Source organism: Mirounga angustirostris, unplaced genomic scaffold (genome assembly GCF_029215605.1).
Source record: "Mirounga angustirostris isolate CCGP_5_RB_7025 unplaced genomic scaffold, mMirAng1.0.hap1 SCAF_12, whole genome shotgun sequence".
NCBI lineage: Eukaryota > Metazoa > Chordata > Mammalia > Carnivora > Phocidae > Mirounga > Mirounga angustirostris.
Window position 1 is genome coordinate 9,561,769 of NW_026991720.1, and position 12,282 is coordinate 9,574,050.

Genomic DNA, 12,282 nt, shown 5'->3' on the forward strand with positions numbered 1-12,282 from the left:
TGTGTTACATTGTATCTGCAAATACTGTAATTGAAGATAGGATACGATGATCTGAAATATGTTTCTTTGGTTAGATATAAGGTGAATCAAAGTTTGAGAATAGTAAAAGTAAGTGGATCAAAAGCACGCAAAGAAAAAACAAAAGCGTGGTGGGGAAAGACGATGGGCAAGTTACATTATTTTGAAGTGGAGTAACATACAATAAGAAAGGATAGACTTCCCTATTTCTTCCTGCTCACAGCCTCTTCTTCAACAGAAATTATTGGACGCTTTTTTTAAATGTTAAAATGACCCCATATTTGGGAACAAGTTATTGCGTCACTAGAAATATATTCATCATTCATTTATATCACAAATATTTGTTGAGTATCTGCCTATTATTGAGCTGGACATTGTGCTAGATATTAGGATTTTACCTCTGAGCAAGAGAGAGAACACTTTTGACCTCAGAGTTGGTGGCCAATGGTTGAATAAAGAGATCAAAATAAATCTGCATCACTTTGATGCTAACATCTATTCAAGTAAATGTTGACTAGGTAATTATTCTAGTATCTTCATATATTCTTCAAAAATAAGTAATATCAAAAATAGAAAAATATTATCATCATCATTATCATTCCAGTGATCTGCAAATAATCTGTTGCATGGCAAATTATCTCAAAAGTCCTCCCCAAATTTTGGAACTTAAATGGCAAAAAGAGTCAAAATATCTTGGTTGTAATGACACTTTGAACTGACTATTGAACGAAGCACTGAGAAAATTCAGGACTTTTCAATAAGAAAAACATTGGTGTATCTCTAGGTGAGGTCCTTGGCATGGAATCTCCTTCTGGAAAGCAAGCTGATCAACTGTGCCCAGATTTCAGTGAATTCCCTCAGGGGGAAAAAAAAGTGTCTAGAATAGAAATGTTTGCCAGTCTGATTGCACACTCCAAGAAGAATTTAGCACCTGTTTCTCTGGATATATAGTATCTGTCTGGGATGCATTCTCTAGTGAGAAAGAACAGAATGAGGTTTAGTCTAATGGGAAAGCCTCTAGTGTAGAGAAAAATCCACCTGGAGTCTGGGCTTTTGGCAATGCTAATTGACCCTGGGCACAGTGAGATAGTTCACATCATAATCAAATATCAATTGTATGAAAGCCTGATTGAAGAAGGTGGCATAAAATAAAATTGACTTCCACAATCCCAGTCTATTTTAAAGTTCTCAGAGAAATACATTGCAATTAGTGTTATTTGGACTAAAGCCTTTGAAGATACTTGTTTAGAAACAATTCATGTTTACATGGTTTAACATTAATGGAAAGGGTACAGTTAGAAAAAGGCAGTCTTTAATGCAGCCCTGAAATGAATAATCAAGTTTAGAAAACTGGGAGGAAGATAGCTAAACAAATTTGTAATATTCAGAACATGGAACCTGGTCTTCATCTTTATTACATTCTTCAATTTCTGGAAACCCAACTTTCTCTTAACTTAGTCTAACATGCATATATATGAACCACATAAGTCAGAATAATTGTTCTTCCAGAATTGCAATTAAAACCTACCTTTCTCCATGGCATTGCAGAGCTTTGGCTCTGACAAATCTAACCTACAATTTACATAGTAATTATTTTCAAAAATCTCCCATTATTTATATCACAGATTAAGGAAAATACAATTTCAAATGAGTGTCTCCAGAAAAATGCCATAACTTCAAAAACATAAAATATACCATTTATCTTTTGGACAAGGAATTACTAAGTACAGTATATGAATAAAATACATATGCTTTGAAAATCAAAGTGTGTAGTAATTTCCTATAAATACTATGGGTTTAAGGAGGGAGGGAGAACACTCTTAGTTTTGATTTACATCTGTACTAGCCTAAAGTGTTGCTATGTAAAATAGCAAATCTAGAGAAGAAATGGAAGGATCAAGAAAAATAGTGAATAAACAAAATAAAAGTGAGGAGTAAGGTTTAGTACACACTTACAAACTCCTAGTTGTAAACTCTTAAGAAAATACCCAATTGCATGAAAGAACAATAGATAAAGAATAATCAGTTAGCAGTATGCATGCCTTTTAGATTTTTGAAAATGCAAGCAACTTTTTAAGCAGTCTTAATGTTTGTAAAGTCTGATTTTTAAAATAGAATTTTATTTATACAGGAGATTAAACTAGTTAGAAATGGGTTGCCAATGAATGTCAAGAAATAAAAGTTATACTCAAGGAACGATAATACTTCAAAAAAAATCTACATTGATATCAAGTGGATTGCTTTTGAGTGTTATAAGTATATAGAATTTAGGAAAGATTAGAAGAGCATGCAAGAAGCAATTTAGAATGGATGTTGACTCTAGTCTCTGGGGACAATGTATTGGCTTTCTACAACCCTCTCTGTATACCTTAATTTTCTTATATATAAGATCAGAGTAATATTTATATCCATGTAATTAGATTATTTTGAGAATTAAAAATAATTAATACAATATATCTGGCACATAAAAAGTGCCATTATTATTATTATCATTATTATTATTGATGATGATGATATAAATGAATATACCAAAATTCTAAACTGAAGTTCAAGAATTTCAAGTTCATGCTTCAATATATTCACATTCTAAAATCATTTAGAGATTTTTGGATTAAAAAAAGCCGCCTATCAAAAAATATTTGAGGGGCGCCTGGACGGTCAAAGGAAATTTGGAAGAAATCAGTTCAGCTAAAGAATTTGCAGGCTGTCCCTACCACTGCCCCCCCCCCCCCCCACACACACACAGTGGGTTGGTCAAAGTTTTTCAGTCTGTCTCATCCTCAAGATCTTTCTGGACCAATATCTACAATAGCATCCCCAGTTGCCTGAAGGAGAGAAAATTCTTCCACTAAGAATCTTTTAGTATCAGTGAAGGAAGAACCAGATACTCAAGCCAGAGTGCTTCACACTCTGTCCAGATAAGAATGACCTCATTCCTGAGGCATGGAGTCCAGAATGATCTTGGATGGTCCCATTTTCTTCACAGCTAAAGTCTTTGTAGACACTTAGCAGATTGGAGAGTACATAGTAATAGTAATAGAATAAATAGTAAAAGTTGCAAAAGGCAACTTTTCAGTAGCAGCAACAACATCAACAATCAATTGAGGTTAAGAAAACTCGCCATGTAGCATATAAATTATAAATATTTAACCCGATTTGGGAGATGGTTTCCATGTTAAATTATTTCTTTACATGCTGGAATAATGCATGGTGCCTGCATGTTGAATTCCCCAAAACTAAGATCCTCAAAGATTTCCATAAGTACTTCATGGACTTCCATCTTCCAGTTTTTTCTTACTAGTGTTTGATAATACCAGACCTACTGACAAAGTTGAATGGCATCAGGTAGCATCCAAAATCCAGTCCAGGTATTAGATTAAACTAGTAGTCAGGTTAGACCAGGGAACATAATACAGCAAACAGGACATTTTGTACTGGGGAAGCTGGGCATTTTAAGAGCAAACAGAAGGACAGAGATGTTCGTTGTTCACACTGAGTTGACATTACTGATTTGAAACTAAAGATTGCTAAGAATATTCTTTTTACTCTGTTCAGGAAGCTGGGCTGATTTGAATCTCTCTACCATTTATATATATATATGTCCTCCGTTTGCAGTGGTGAAGGTATTGAGTGGAGCGGGCTTGGAGGTGATAATTACTGGCTAAACAGTTTAAGCTAAATTGCATGGTTACTGCCAAAACATTTAAAGCTTGATTCCATAGTTCATAGGGTCCCTAAATTCCTGTAAGGATGCAATGCCTCATCAGGCAATAGGGAATGGTAAGTCCTCTTTAACTTATTCAGAGTTGAAGAAAATTATGCAACATGTAGCTATCTTTTATATCACTTACATAAAACCAAGAATAAATTTTATTTCAGTTTGTTCCATATGATGATCTAAAAATGAATTTTAGAGGGTGCCTGGGTGGCTCAGTTGGTTAGGCGACAGCCTTTGGCTCAGGTCATAATCCTGGGGTCCTGGGATCGAGTCCCACATCGGACTTCCCCTGCTCTCCTGGGGGCTTGCTTCTCCCTCTTGCCAGTGCTCTCTCTTGCCAGTGCTCTCTCTCTCTCTCTATATATATATAATAAATAAATAAAATGTTTAAAAAAACCTGAATTTTAGAGATGGCTTTAACTACATGCTTCCATATAAGCAAGGTTAATTCTTCTTTTAAAAATGTTTTTATTTGAATATATAAATATTAAAGTTCTAATATAGCAATTTTACTAACATCCAAATGTCTGTGGTGATCTTTCTGATTGATTATTATTTAGCCAGGAATGAGGAGAGAGGGAACACAGTTTTTCCAGCTATAGCTTGTTTAACAATATTTCTAATATATATTAGCACACATACCTGGTTTCGTATGTTGAGTAGAGTGACATAATTGAATCCTTCTTTGATAATTCATGAATTTGATAATGCAATCCTTCATTTTAATTGCATATACTGTAACTGAGGGTGTGAGATTAAAATTCTTCTGATTTCAGAGTTAGTGTGACATTCTTTTAAATTTGTTTTTCCTGATCTTCTGTTCATCTTCCTAAATACCTAAGTGCCTACACAGCAAGCTGAGAATGAAGTTGCTTACAATTTGGAAGGCAAATCTCTACTCACTTAAGAGAACTGATAGGAATGAAGTTGTGTCTGAGGGGCAAAATGCACACAGGTGGATGATCTTTGGGACAGGCCTATTTTTTAATTTATATCATCATTCTGTGAGGTCTTGTCTTTTTTTTTTTTTTTTTTTTTTTTTTTGTCAGGGTGATCCGATTCCAGGGACCAAGAAGTAGTATTAGATGATAGAAAACAATTATTTGACTATTTAGTGTTGTTTTTGCATATATCCCTTTGGAACCATGGTTGTAGATAGTTGTGAAAGATATTATCTCCCTCACAGGTAACTTCAAGCCATATCATAGATATGCCAGTTTTCATATTTTCAATTTATATCATCTTCCTAAGTGCCAATACAGAAGTCAATGCTGGTTTGTTTTGAGTTCCAGTCACTGACATTAGGCTAATAATTGGTTGTTACTATAAAGGTTACGGACTTACCTATTTGCATTTTTGTTCCTCAGAAGGTTCTGCACCCTTTTGTTCCTCATTCTGAAATTATTAGTGGAGAATAAAAATCATTTACAGATTTCCATTTTGGGAACCTGGAATAAATTAGCTAAAAAACTTTTATTTCCTCAGGTAATTTGAATTGTGAGTGTGCGTATGGAAAAGAGAAGGGCAAAATGCACATATATTGAATTCTTATAAGGCTATGCATTTCCTCATTTTACGTGGAATCTTTATAAATATACTTTACATTTAGTAACTAATAAGTAATTTTATATGACAACAGGAAAGTACTCTCCAATGTATAAAATACTTTTCACAGTTACATAATTTGAGAGTAAAAACCACTGTCATTTACTTTTAACACATTTGAAATGTCATTTTTATAATTTCTAATATCTGTAGTTAGTGAGAAGAGCTTTCATCATATTACTTTTCAAATTCATGTGCTATGGAAGCGTTGTTCACTTTCACTTTGACATAAGTAACCAGAAAGATGGGCTCAAAGGAGACTTGCCTGTTTTCTCTTCTGCTAGAGCCCATTACTTAAATTCCACCAGATGCTGAAAGGGTTGGATTGGGTTGGGAATGACTTAAGCTAACATGTAGCAGACTCTCAGTATTCCAGATTGATTAAAATGTAGCCTTTGTTCCAAGACTTTAGAGTTATTAGTTCACATATGTAATCAAAACAGCTTAATAGGGGCACCTGGGTGGCTCAGTTGATTAAGCATCTACCTTTTTGGCTCAGGTCATGATCCTAGGGTCCTGGAATCGAGCCCCACATCTGGCTCCCTGCTCGGTGGGGGCCTGCTTCTCCCTCTCCCACTCCCCCTGCTTGTGTTCCCTCTCCCACTGTGTCTCTGTCAAATAAATAAGTAAAATCTTTAAAAAAAAAAAAAGGAAAGAAAAGTTGCACATAGTAGATTTGTCCCAGGGAAATGGCACTGGCACCATCCCCTAAACTATGAATTGGGATTTGAACCTTATCATTTAACAGATACACAAAAACCCATGCTTTTATATAGTTTATATGACTTCTGGCTAGAATGTTTCCAAAGTGCCCACCTGAAACTAAAATGGGATTTCATAAAACTAAACTCTAGTTTCAAACCTGAATCAAACTCGACTGCCTTCAGTGGTGAAAATCAGTAATGTAGTTGAATTTCCTTTACCATTTGGTGAGGACCTTTTATAATATTTAGTTAAAGCATTTACCTCATAGATTCATTATGTATAAATCTCTCTGTATAAAGCATTCTCGTTAATTCATTCATCAAATTTTAGTTTCTCAACTGAATTCTATTTCTCTAATCACTGCATGTGAAGATTACTCAAGACCTGATAATATTGTTTTATGATAATTAAGAAACTAATTATCTTCTCAAGACTATTCTGGAAAGAATACAGAGAGAAATTAAATATCCTTTCTCCCTTATTTGACTTCAAATATCACATAGCGTATGATCCTTATTTCAGAAAGAAAAAATAACCACAACATAGTTTAAGCAAAGTGAAGAAGATACCCAGATGATCTCAGCCATCATAGACTATTTATTCCTTCTGAAGACTATTACCTGAATGATTAGCTTCAGCTTTCCCCCGTTATCCAGGAATTGCTTAAAGCACAAAGAAATGTAAGGAAGATGACCATATTCCAGTTCTCATTTTCGAATAAACCTCAATAATAACAAACAAAAACCAAAACTATGTTAACAAAATATCATCAGAGTATAAAACAGTTTGTAAATGTCTAAGTCTTGAAACTTCTATTCCTGAATTCAGAGCATTCGCTCATATTCCATGGTGTGTCTGTAACATCAAGCACATAAAACCAATGGATGAAAACTGGGTGAAGGAAAAAGTACCTTAAAACTGGTTACTATTGGGGTGCCTGGGTGGCTCAGTCGGTTAAGTGGCTGCCTTCAGCTCAGGTCATGATCCCGGGGTCCTGGGATCGAACTCCGCATCAGACTCCCTGGTCAGCAGAGAGCCTGCTTCTCCCTTTCCCTCTGCCTGCCGCTCTGCCTACTTGTGCTCTCTATCTCTCTGTCAAATAAATAAAAAATATCTTTAAAAAAAATAAAACTGGTTACTGTGGATTCCCAAAAATAACAATACTAATTTTAAACATAATCCGAAAGGTATCAAATCCAAATATTACCTCGACCTTTGTACTATTTCTCACATAGTTCTGTGAATACAGAGTGATCAGTTAAGTTTAATGTAACATTTATTAAAACATTAGAGGAAGGGTTTCAAAGATTTTAATATTTAATCACCAAATTATTAGTTTTGAAAGCACTTGGGATTTTTGTAAAACATATCCTTAGAGAAGGAATCAGAGGAAGAAAATCAATTAAAACTAAAATAAAAATATATAAAAAAGCAATTTATGGCTCATAGTCCTATAGCAGGCAGAGTAAGAGATTAAGAGCAAAGTGAAAAGATTGGTTTGGGGGGAAAAAGTAGAGGTAATTCTTTCTTTGCTCCAACAGAAAAGATGGCTAACAAACATGGATATTTCAAAACACCAAGGAAAGAAAATTACGCATGATTAGTCTAAAATGCATCATTAATCCACTATTTTGTCAAATTACTTTTCCTCTGTTTCACCAGAGTATAATCTCTGCCATAACAACCCCCCACACCAGAGAAAATAAAAAATATATAAGTTTCATTATTTACATTCAAAATAAAAATAAATTTAATGTGAAGAAAAATAATTTTATAATTTAGAAAACAAGATTTATTGAATAGAAGACTGTCACTAAGAAAACTGGCACTTTTTTTTTTCTTTTTTATTGTTATGTTAATCCCCATACATTACATCATTAGTTTTAGATGTAGTGTTCCATGATTCATTGTTTGTGCATAACACCCAGTGCTCCATGCAGAACATGCCCTCTTTAATGCCCATCACCAGGCTACCCCCTCCTCCCACCCCCCTCCCCTCTAGAACCCTCAGTTTGTTTTTCAGAGTCCATCATCTCTCATGGTTCGTCTACCCCTTTGATTTCCCCCCCTTCATTCTTCCCCTCCTGCTATCTTCTTTTTTTTTTTCTTAACATATATTGCATTATTTGTTTCAGAGGTACAGATCTGAGATTCAACAGTCTTGCACAATTCACAGCGCTTACCAGAGCACATACCCTCCCCAGTGTCTATCACCCAGTCACCCCATCCCTCCCACCCCACCCCCCACTCCAGCAACCCTCAATTTGTTTCCTGAGATTAAGAATTCCTCATATCAGTGAAGTCATATGATACATGTCTTTCTCTGTTTGACTTATTTCGCTCAGCATAATACCCTCTAGTTCCATCCACGTTGTTGCAAATGGCAAGATCTCATTCCTTTTGATGGCTGCATAATATTCTATTGTATATATACCACTTCTTCTTTACCCATTCATCTGTCGATGGACATCTTGGCTCTTTCCACAGTTTGGCTATTTTGGACATTGCTGCTATAAACATCGGGGTGCACGTACCCTTTCGGATCCCTACATTTGTATCTTTGGGGTAAATACCCAGTAGTGCAATTGCTGGATCATATGGTAGCTCTATTTTCAACTTTCTGAGGAACCTCCATACTGTTTTCCAGAGTGGCTGCACCAGCTTTCATTCCCACCAACAGTGTAGGAGGGTTCCCCTTTCTCCTCATCCCCGCCAACATCTGTCATTTCCTGACTTGCTAATTTTAGCCATTCTGACTGGTGTGAGGTGGTATCTCATTGAGGTTTTGATTTGGATTTCCCTGATGCCAAGCGATATTGAGCACTTTTTCATGTGTCTGTTGGCCATTTGGATGTCTTCTTTGGAAAAATGTCTGTTCATGTCTTCTGCCCATTTCTTGATTGGATTCTTTGTTCTTTGGGTGTTGAGTTCGATGAGTTCTTTATAGATTTTGGATACTAGCCCTTTATCTGATATGTCATTTGCAAATATCTTTTCCCATTCTGTCAGTTGTCTTTTGGTTTTGTGGACTGTTTCCTTTGCTTTGCAAAAGCTTTTTATCTTGATGAAGTCCCAATAGTTCATTTTTGCACTTGCTTCCCTTGCCTTTGGGGATGTTTCTAGGAAGAAGTTGCTTCGGCTGAGGTCAAAGAGGTCGCTGCCTGTGTTCTCCTTTAGGATTTTGATGGACTCCTGTCTCACATTGAGGTCTTCCAGCCATTTGGAATCTATTTTTGTGTGTGGTGTAAGGAAATGGTCCAGTTTCATTCTTCTGCATGTGGCTATCCAATTTTCCCAACACCATTTGTTGAAGAGACTGTTTTTGTTCCATTGGACATTCTTTCCTGCTTTGACAAAGATGAGTTGACCATAGAGTTGAGGGTCCATTTCTGGGCTCTCTATTCTGTTCCATTGATCTATGTGTCTGTTTTTGTGCCAGTACCATGCTGTCTTGATGATGACAGCTTTGTAATAGAGCTGGAAGTCCCGAATTGTGATGCCGCCGGCTTTGCTTTCTTTTTCAACATTCCTCTGGCTATGCGGGGTCTTTTCTGGTTCCATACAAATTTTAGGATGATTTGTTCCATTTCTTTGAATAAAGTGGATGGTATTTTGATGGGGATTGCATTGAATGTGTAGATTGCTCTAGGTAGCATTGACATCTTCACAATATTTGTTCTTCCAATCCATGAGCATGGAACGTTTTTCCATTTCTTTGTGTCTTCCTCAATTTCTTTCATTAGTATTTTATAGTTTTCTGAGTACAGATCCTTTGTCTCTTTGGTTAGATTTATTCCTAGGTATCTTATGGTTTTGGGTGCAATTGTAAATGGGATCGACTCCTTAATTTCTCTTTCTTCTGTCTTGTTGTTGGTGTATAGGAATGCCACTGACTTCTGTGCATTGATTTTATATCCTGCCACTTTACTGAATTCCTGTATGAGTTCTAGCAGTTTTGGGGTGGAGTCTTTTGGGTTTTCCACATAAAGTATCATATCATCTGCAAAGAGTGAGAGTTTGACTTCTTCTTTGCCAATTTGGATGCCTTTGATTTCTTTTTGTTGTCTGATTGCTGTGGCTAGGACTTCCAATACTATGTTGAATAGCAGTGGTGATAGTGGACATCCTGCCGCGTTCCTGACCTTAGGGGGAAAGCTCTCAGTTTTTCCCCATTGAGAATGATATTCACTGTGGTTTTTTATAGATGGCTTTTATGATATTGAGGTATGCACCCTCTATCCCTATACTCTAAAGAGTTTTGATAAAGAAAGGATGCTGGGGGCGCTGGGTGGCTCAGTCGTTAAGCGTCTGCCTTCAGCTCAGGTCATGATCCCAGGATCCTGGGATCGAGCCCCGCATTGGGCTCCCTGCTCCGCGGGAAGCCTGCCTCTCCCTCTCCCACTCCCCCTGCTTGTGTTCCCTCTCTCGCTGTGTCTCTCTCTGTCAAATAAATAAATACAATCTTTAAAAAAAAAAAAAGAAAGGATGCTGTATTTTGTCAAATGCTTTTTCTGCATCTTTTGAGAGGATCATATGATTCTTGTTCTTTCTTTTGTTAATGTATTGTATCACTTTGATTGATTTGTGGATGTTGAACCAACCTTGCAACCCAGGGATAAATCCCACTTGGTTGTGGTGAATAATCCTTTTAATGTACTGTTGGATCCAATTGGCTAGTATTTTGGTGAGAATTTTTGCACCCATGTTCATCAAGGATATTGGTCTGTAATTCTCCTTTTTGATGGGGTCTTTGTCTGGTTTGGGATCAAGTTAATGCTGGCCTCATAAAATGAGTTTGGAAGTTTTCCTTCCGTTTCTATTTTTTGGAACAGTTTCAGAAGAATAGGTATTAATTCTTCTTGAAATGTTTGGTAGAATTCCCCTGGGAAAACATCTGGCCCTGTGCTTTTGTTTTTTGGGAGATTTTTGATGACTGCTTCAATTTCCTTAGTGGTTATAGGTCTGTTCAGGTTTTCCATTTCTTCCTGGTTCAGTTTTGGTAGTTGATACATCTCTAGGAATGCATCCATCTCTTCCAGGTTATCTAATTTGCTGGCATAGAGTTGCTCATAATATGTTCTTATAATTGTTTGTATTTCTTTGGTGTTGGTTGTGATCTGTCCTCTTTCATTCATGACTTTGTTGATTTGGGTCATTTCTCTTTTCTTTTTGATAAGTCTGGCCAGGGGTTTATCAATCTTGTTAATTCTTTCAAAGAACCAGCTCCTAGTTTCGTTGATCTGTTCTACTGTTCTTTTAGTTTCTATTTCATTGATTTCTGCTCTGATCTTTATGATTTCTCTTCTCCTGCTGGGTTTAGGCTTTATTTGCTGTTCTTTCTCCAGCTCCTTTAGGTGTAGGGTTAGGTTGTGTACTTGAGACCTTTCTTGTTTCTTGAGAAAGGCTTGTATTGCTATATACTTTCCTCTTAGGACTGCCTTTGCTGCATCCCAAAGTTTTGAATAGTTGTGTTTTCATTTTCATTGGTTTCCATGAATTTTTTTAATTCTTCTTTAATCCTGGTTGACCCATTCATTCTTTAGTAGGATGCTCTTTAGCCTCCATGTATTTGAGTTCTTTCTGACTTTCCTCTTGTGATTGAGTTCTAGTTTCAAAGCACTGTGGTCTGAAAATATGCAGGGAATCATCCCAATCTTTTGGTACCAGTTGAGACATGATTTATGACCTAGGATGTGATCGATTCTGGAGAATGTTCCATGGGCACTAGAAAAGAATGTGTATTCTGTTGCTTTGGGATGGAATGTTCTGAATATGTCTGTGAAGTCCATTTGGTCCAGTGTGTCATTTAAAGTCTTTATTTCCTTGTTGATCTTTTGCTTAGACGATCTGTCCATTTCAGTGAGGGGGGTGTTAAAGTCCCCCACTATTATTGTATTGTTGTCAATGTGTTTCTTTGCTTTTGTTATTAATTGGCTTATATAATTGGCCATGTTAGGGGCATAGATATTTACAATTGTTAGATCTTCTTGTTGGATAGACCCTTTAAGTAGGAAATAGTGTCCTTCCTCATCTCTTATTACAGTCTTTGGTTTAAAATCTAATTTGTCTGATATAAGGATTGCCACCCCAGCTTTCTTTTGGTGTCCATTAGCATGGTAAATAGTTTTCCACACCCTCACTTTCAATCTGGGGGTGTCTTTGGGTCTAGAATGAGTCTCTTGCAGACAGCATATCGATGGGTCTTGTTTTTTTTTATCCAATCTGATAGCCTGTGT